At 39.5% G+C, this 8469-nt stretch overlaps 1 pseudogene; it reads left to right on the top strand.

The window, feature by feature from the left end:
• Window positions 1-1399: 1399 nt before the first annotated feature.
• Window positions 1400-2679, top strand: LOC142855717 (sorting nexin-25 pseudogene; annotated as a pseudogene).
• The last annotated feature ends 5790 nt before the right edge of the window (window positions 2680-8469 follow it).

Here is an 8469-nt window from a genome sequence, read left to right on the forward strand (position 1 = left end):
TCTATTTTACTGTTTTTACAGAAGACTGAATTTTAAATGTACCAATTCTTTTCTAACTTTTCTCCCACTAAGGCTTTCCAAATACTAAATACTTTTTCCTAATATTCTTGCAATTCTTGGCCTTCTTAAAATATTAATTCATTTTACAAATGTATGTATATAAAAGTATATACATACATACATTTATTAAATGTATACATACATATGCAACATGAATACACAACATTGTTGGGTCTTATAATACTAGTTGCATGTATGTTTTCAAGTAAATCATTGGGCCATGGACTACTGATTGCTGTGCTTTTTCCTAGAAAGGAAGACTTCTCCCAGCTTTATTTAGTTTTCTATAGTTCTTTATATAGAGTTGAAGCCTAATGACTTTTTCCCATTTACTTTGGCAGGTTCACTAGATGTCCTTCTTATTCAGATCACATTTGGGCTTTCATGTTGGTGAGATTTTATAGGAATTGCTTTTGATATTACTAGGAAACATAACCCCAGAGCAAAATCACTGATGCTCTGACTTTTCTAATCATTCTACCTTCTTTTCCAAAATGTTCCTTGAACCTTGCTTATGGGAGTATTTTGTAGATACATCCATTGGGCCTTATCTCAACAATTCACCAAGCAACTTCTCGTTAATAATGATTCTCAGAAGAGAAATAGAATAATATCAGAAGATAGTTTGTATAGGACAGTGTCTCACAAAACTCATTTTCTTTCAGATAGATAGTTTTATTTCACTTATTTATGGCAGCTCACCTACTATCAAGTGCTGGGAAACATCTTTATCCAATGGTTTTTGAAATGCTTGACCAGGTTGTGCATGATCTTGGTTACTAAAACATGTGTTCTCTCTCTCTCTCTCTCTCTCTCTCTCTCTCTCTCTCGCTCTCGCTCTCGCTCTCGCTCTCTCGCTCTCTCTGTTGCTGCTGCTGTATTTGTTTCTCGTTTCTCGTTCTCCACTCATACAAAGGACTGTAGATGTATGAGTCTACCCCTAAATGAAGAACCCTTTATTATACCCCATTCTGAGCTAGTGTGGGATCACATTATCATGTTCATTAACAAATAAGTAGGTGTTAAGAAACTGATAGACCTGAAAATTAATGGCAATGATGACTCTGACATGTGTTTGTAGTATTTGCTATGAAGGAGATATAAAAAAAATCCTTTGAGATCACAATGGAAATATTACAATTGTTTGGGAGGGCCTTCTCTCTCTGTGTTGCTATTCTTAGTTAATGAATGAAGAAAATGCCTTGGCCTGTTGATAGGCCTGGAAAGATGGACTCAGAGGTTAAGAGTACTGACTTTGTCTTCTTCCCCCCAGAATTCAGTTGCATCTTCCTCGCATACCTAAGTTCTGCTCTCAACAGGCCAAGGCCAGGCACAGGCCATGGCATGGGCCGACAAGGGGGCTGGGGAGGTGGGGGCGGCAGCGGGTCAGGAGATGAGCCTCATCGCCAGCGACCTAGGAAGCAGCATGCACCTCGATGCTACCACAGACAGCTGCGGCCTCCATCCTGATCCCACACCCGCAGACTCAGGCTGTGCTGCCCCAGGGCTCTGTGGATGGAAGGCAGGTGGTGGACTGCCGGGAGGGGGCCTGCGGGGACCCGAGGCCGTGGCCCCTCTGGCCGCCTTGGCATTGTGCTGCCTGGTCCCGTGTTGGGGACCAGTGGCAGGCCTGGGGTGAAGTGCCTTGTTGCTATGCCTCAGTCTGTACCTGAGCGGCACCCCATCGGCCTGGCTGCTGGGGACACTGACTGTGATCCCGTGCTGGAGCCAGCACTCCAGGCAACTGGACTTCGCCTCTTCCTGGAGCTGCCTGGCCATGACTGTCTGCTGTCTGCTGCGGAGCCCTGTTTGTGGATATCCACAGAAGACAGCTCAGGGCAGAAGAGTGGTCATTTCTCACACTATTGACCGAGCTCTGAAAGATGTGTTCGACTACAATTATAGAGACTATATTCTCTCCTGGTATGGGAGCCTCAGCAGAAATGAAGGACAGCTGTACCATCTGCTCTTAGAAGACTTTTGGGAAATTGCCAAGCAGATTCGCCACAGGCCGAGTCACGTGGATGTGGTTAAAGTTGTCTGTAATGATGTTGTAAAGGCTTTGCTCACTTACTTCTGTGGCCTGAAAGTTGCTAATGCCAGACATGAAGAACAGCTAAAGCCTTTCGTGTTGCACGCATGCTTGAAGGACTCATGTGATAAGGTAAGTTCTTTCAAATGTGTATTAGGGTTCTGGTGTTTTGCCTTCTCCCTGTGAAAGGTATCCAGTCTCTCAGCTTACGTATAATGCTTACAGAAATTCTCACAACAAAAGTCTTGATTCTTGATGCTGGCAGTGGAATTACTGAGTAATCCTGATTACATTAACCAAATGCTCCTTGCCCAGTTGGAGTACAGAAAGCAGATGAATGAACACCACAAGAGAGCCAAACATATGCTAATTTTTACGAGGAGTTCATCAAGCTCATGAACAGTAACTCTGATGTGTAGTTCTTGAAGCAGCTCAGGTATCAAATTGTAGTGGAAATAATCCAGGCAACTACAATTAGCAGCTTCTCTCAGCTGAAAAGGCACAAGGGTAAGGAGTCAGCTGCCATGAAAACTGATTTCTTGAGAGTCAGAGAAATGCCATGCATGGATCCACCACCAGAGTCATGATGACTTGCTGGTAGGCCACGACCTCGTGGTTACATACAGATTAATAAGGGTTAAATTAAGATGTAAGAGTTAGCCAATAAGAAATTAGAGCTAATGGGCCAAGCAGTGATTTAAATAATATGGTTTCTGTGTGATTATTTTGGTTCTGGGTGGCCGGGACGAACACCTCATCCTACATTACATGTCAATTGTATTATGTCAAGCGTTTTCTGTCAGATGTACTGACGTGATTTTTACTGCACCCTTTATGTTCTCTGAAGAGTGAATCTAATTAATATTAACAATAGAAATCAGGAGTCCAATATTGGGAGAAAAACTTAGAATCAGAGAAAGGGAGCTTCCACCAGGTGCTTTCTGCCTCTTCAGTTCCTTGGCCCAAAAGACCAGAGAACCTGTATCAGCACTGCCTTACTGCTTCCTGCCCTCTCTCTATAGACCTAAAAACCTCTTTGTTTAACTAGTGGCTAGTTCTTCTCTTTGCTTCCAAGCAAGCTTTATTTGTCTGAATACAAACAAAATATCACAAACATTTTTCCTTTTGTCTAAATACAAGGAAACTTTTAGACTAACATAAAATAAATATATACAATAAGTTCAATAACTACATACAAATATATACAAGCAAGAATTACATTAACAATGTCTGAGAAAATACTCAATTATCAATCCTATTTTCATGAGTTCAAATCATTGAAGATAATTCACTTTCTATTATGTCTCTCAACAATATACACTTTACATCTCTTTTGTGAGTTTCTACTGTGAATTTGTTAAGAAGGAACAGTATAACTATTTGTCTTCAACTGCAGCAGAGACCTCAGAAGGATGTAATATTACCTAAACATGAAGTACAGAGCAAAAAACTTCCAAAATTAGAAAATGATAGAAACAGCTCATTACATGGACAATCACATAAGGTTTCTGTAACATTGGATCATCTACCTTCAACCTAGAATATCTAAAAGACTTATCTGTGAAACAGGATTTTTGAAGCACTGTTCTGCCTTGTCTTTGCAAATATTGGCAGTCTCTTTCTTTTGTGTCCTGCTTATCCAATTTGGACAGCATACTGTCAGTAGTTGAGACAAGTGCAGTTTCTTGCCCAGAGACTAACTTTTGCCACAAAGGAAGTTACTCCATGTGAAGTTTTTTCTATGCTCAGCATAGGAAGAAGATTGGTGCTGCCAGGAATAGACATTATTAAAACATTTTAAATACAATATTCTGTAGATCTCTGAAATGTATGATGGCCACCTGTCTATCTAAAATATACCTAACATGACTGCAAGATTGACCATAATGGGTGTCTAACAACTAATCCACATTTCTTTATTATCCTAAATAGTATATAATAATAGCTTTCAAGGACTGGAAATTTATTTTACATTGGTAAATAAAGTGTATATGTGCAAAATTTTAACCAACAGTACAAATATAGGTACAGTAGGTTCTATCAAAAATAACCTCTAATTTTTATCAATATACAAAAATTCATACCAATATAAAATATTTAAGACCAGTTGTTGGTTTATTACAAGTAGATTCAATAATCTACCCTTTTATTCCTTTAGTCTATATCCCCTATTTTACTATTAAGAACAAGATCCCTGAATCTAATCTCCTTTGTTCAGTTTTTTCCTGATCATTACCAATAACAACTTGCAACAAACACCCCCAAACAATGACAAATATCCATAACTTGCTGAAGGACCAAAAAATTGCTCACCCAAACTCTTTGGAATGTGGGCATCATGTTCTTAGAATTACTTTCTTTTTCTGAGGGCAATGTAAGTTTTAGGGGAACCTGAAAAAATTAAGGTAATTGCCAAATACTGAGAGAGCTAGCTGTATCATTTTTCTGTCAAGTCTCTGTGTGAAAGGTCTCAATTTGTCTCAAGTCTTGGGTAGAGTAGTCCGTGAAGCTTGAAAATCTCAGTTAGCTCCCATGAAATTGTCCTGAGCAGTTTGTACTCCAAAGCTGATCTTTAGGTGTTTTTTGTCAACTTAGTGACATTTCCATAGTACCAGTGAAATCATTAGTGTGAGTCTCCATCCTCCTTTTCTAGACTTTAAGGGTTGCTATTAGGCATGGTCATGGTTCACTGAAGAATACTTAAACATTTTAAATGTTATAAGCATCAGATTTCAAAGAGGTTAAAGGACCATAATTTTTTATGTACATACAGAGTACAAAAACTTAGTTCCTAGTTACCGGATAAATAGTTATACCAGAAATCATATACAGGAAACTAGATTTAGCCCTTTTCTAGAATTAGTTAGTACTTGTATCATTACTGTCATGGCTAAAATTTACATATATTTATGTATCACATTTTGATAAATAATTCATATATTTATAAATTATAATTATATATTATAAAATATATACTTTATATTTGTATAATGTATGTATAATTATATAAATGTAAAACACAAATTTTGAGATGATATATATGCCTTAAGAAAAGTTTTAAAGAGTCAAAATAAATTAAAAGGATTATGAGATTAGTGGCAATGGAATAGTTCCTTAATGCTGGTTTTACTTCTGTCCCACACAAGGTGTCTTTTCTGACCTGAGACAGAGATTTTGGATTTTCTTTTCACAAACATGTTTGAACTTAGAGAAAAACAGAACTACACTCCTACTCCACAAATAGCTTTAATTTTTAATTGGAGTACATTAAAAAATTGCACTACATGTTTGTAGAGAACAGCAGAAACAAACATTACAGAAGATTTATGGGATTTTATTCTGTTGGAGATGATATATTTCAATAGGCCAAATTACTCTAGTTCTTGGGTCAATTTCCCTGGATTATTCATCCTTTCTCTTCAGATGTTTCATTTGTTCAGGGGCCTTCAAATTCCTTAGCTAAACACCTTCATTCTCCTGGAAAGACAAAAACAAAACCCTGCCCCAGCCTTATTGTTTAGCAATTTTCTTTTGTTTCAAGTTATATCTGATCAAATGAAAGGCATTTGTTAGTCTCATAAGTTAGTTTGGATTGAATGATCATGCTGTTTCATGAACTATTGCTTCTTCTAATCAAGAGATCTCTCTTGTTCAAATCTAATCTTCATAATATTGGCTTTATGGTTTCTCCTGAAGTTTTTGCTCTTCTAAAGCTATTCGATCATCCAGAGCAAAATATTTTTTTTTTTTACAATAGGCACAAGGTCATTTAATTGGTCTGAGGAGAAGTTTTTTTCTGTGGGGACAGGGAATGACTGAAACAAGTTTGATATAGGGGCCTGAGAGAAGCTTCAGAAGGCATTTTCCCATTCTCTGTCCTTTGCTGATCTGCATTCAATAGTCCAATAACAGTTTTTACCACACCTTCTGCATACTCTACAAGGCAAAGACCTTCTGTTGGGATTATAATAAAGGGGTTAAATCAGCTCCCTTTAGAGGGCGGGGTTTGCCTCAGGCGAATCCATGCCAATAAAGGGTGCGCGGAGAGGCGGCTCGTCCCTTTTGTTCCTCGCTACCTGTGCTACGCTGGAACTTTGGTTCAGTAAGTTTAACAATAAACTGGTAAATATTCTTTGATATCTGCATTGCCTTTATTTTGTGCCGGTACATCTGGCGCCCAACGTGGGGCTTTGCCGAGAACCGGCCCCGAACGGAGTCTCTTGCACCCCGGGGTCGCTGCGGCGGTCTCTCTGGGCGCACGCGGAAGAAGTAGAGATTCTGAGCAGTCTCTCTGGGCGCGCGCTGAAACAGCTGAGATTCTGAGCGACTCGATTTTCCCTGCTGCTTGTTAGAGTATCAAGCAGTGAGTTTGATATCCACAGAGCCTTTTTAACAGCGCCTAAGCCTCTGTTCCGAGCCGCCCCGGCCAGATTTCCCGTGCGCAACCGCCCGCCAGCGCGCGCGCTGCCTGTGTCTGCTCCCCCTCCCACCACCCCCACTGCCGCCAGCGCTCAGGTCACGTGACAGCGGCCTGAGAGCCCCGGCAAAAAATACTTATCAGCTTGGTGTCTGTTTCAATTTTGTTTTTGAGTCCTTTTATTTCAGATTTAGGACACGTGGATTCAACTGGGCTCTTTCGCCACCACTGGCAGGAACCAGTTATTACAGGTAAGAGAACTTTTTCTTTTCTAAATAATGTCTGACAACGTGACTGCAGCCTATTTCAATAGTTCTTTTGAATGCACCATTTGGGAGATCTTACAAGAGGTGTCTACCACACCACATATATGGATATTCCTGGGATTCTTAATTTTCCTTAGCACTATTTGGTTTGGTAATAGGAAAATGATCAAATCTCTTAAGGCAGAGGTTGAACGTTTAAAAACTATTGAGAGTGACAACAATCTTCTCAAGAATCAGTTTGAAGTTCTCCAGGAAGAAAACAAATCTTTGTTTAACATGACTCAGTTAACTGAGCAAAATCTAAAAAAAGTACAGGTTGATGTTAAGGAGAAATTCATTACTATGGAAGAAGGAACAGCTGAATTGGATCTTAAGTTTCAGCAGTCCCTTTCTGATGTTAAGGAGAAATTCATTACTATGGAAGAAGGAACAGCTGAATTAGATCGTAAGTTTCAGCAGTCCCTTTCTGTAGGAACTGAAACGTTAACTGAGAGAATCAAAACTGCTGAATGTGACAATCGAATTTTGTCTAAAGCGTATGACAGATTGGCGGAAAGATTGTCAATACAAGAAGGCACGGTTTATGCCATAAAAATTATGTCCAAAGATGACAAGTTATCTCTACTGGACAAATTTCATACTCTAGAATCCTCAATGAAGGCTTTAGAACATAATTCTGGGCAGGAGATTCAGACATTACAAAAAGCAATGGTGAATAGAATTGAAAAGATTGAGGAATTTCTAAATTCTGATGAAGAAGAGCAAAGGGTAGAGAGGCAAATTTTAACTACATCTGTGGATAAATCCCTCCGGGACAATTTTCACAAAGCTCTACCTACAGCTCTACATGCCTTTCCTGTAATAACAACAGAAAAGGTGGTTGGTTCCAGAAACCCTAGGGTCATCAAGGAAGATACATGGGAGCCTGTCCGTATGAATGATCTCAAAGAAATTAAACAGGCCATCATGTCTTTTGGGATGCACTCCCCTTTTGTTAAAGAGATGCTAAAATCTTGGGCCACAACAAGCAAAGCAACCCCCTTGGACTGGCTCCAGCTGAGCTCCGCGGTCCTTGAGAGTGGACCGCACTTAAAATGGAAATGCTTATTCAGGCAAGAGGCTAGACTTTTAGAACAGCAGGAAAAGGCGAAGGGAATTGACGTTTCCCTAGATAAAATTCTAGGTGAAGGGCTCTTTTCAGACCCTCAGGAACAAGCTAATTTGGATGAAACCATACTCTCCATGTGTACTACAGCAGCCTTAAGGGCTTGGGACAGAGTACAAGACCCAGGACAGAGAATGGAATCATTTGTCACAGTTAAACAGGGTCAGAGAGAACCCTTCAGTGACTTTTTACAAAGATTAACTAAGGCTGTACAAATGGGGATACCTGACCCAGAAGCAAGACGTATAATAATTGAGTCTTTGGCTTACGAAAATGCTAATGTGGAATGCAAAAGGATCTTGAGGCCTTTAATGTTCAGATCAGCGTCCTTGGAAGAATGGGTCTTGCATACACTAGATGTTGACACATTTGACTATGGCACTGAAGCATGGGTAGAAGAAGCAATTTCCAATGGTAAAAGGAGACACCAGAATACCAAATGTTTTAATTGTGGCAAAATGGGTCATATGAAAAGGAATTGTAAACAACGGGTTTTCAGAAATAATAATAATGCGTCTTCTAGAAATAA

The sequence above is a fragment of the Microtus pennsylvanicus genome, chromosome 8, assembly GCF_037038515.1.
Source record: "Microtus pennsylvanicus isolate mMicPen1 chromosome 8, mMicPen1.hap1, whole genome shotgun sequence".
Lineage (NCBI taxonomy): Eukaryota > Metazoa > Chordata > Mammalia > Rodentia > Cricetidae > Microtus > Microtus pennsylvanicus.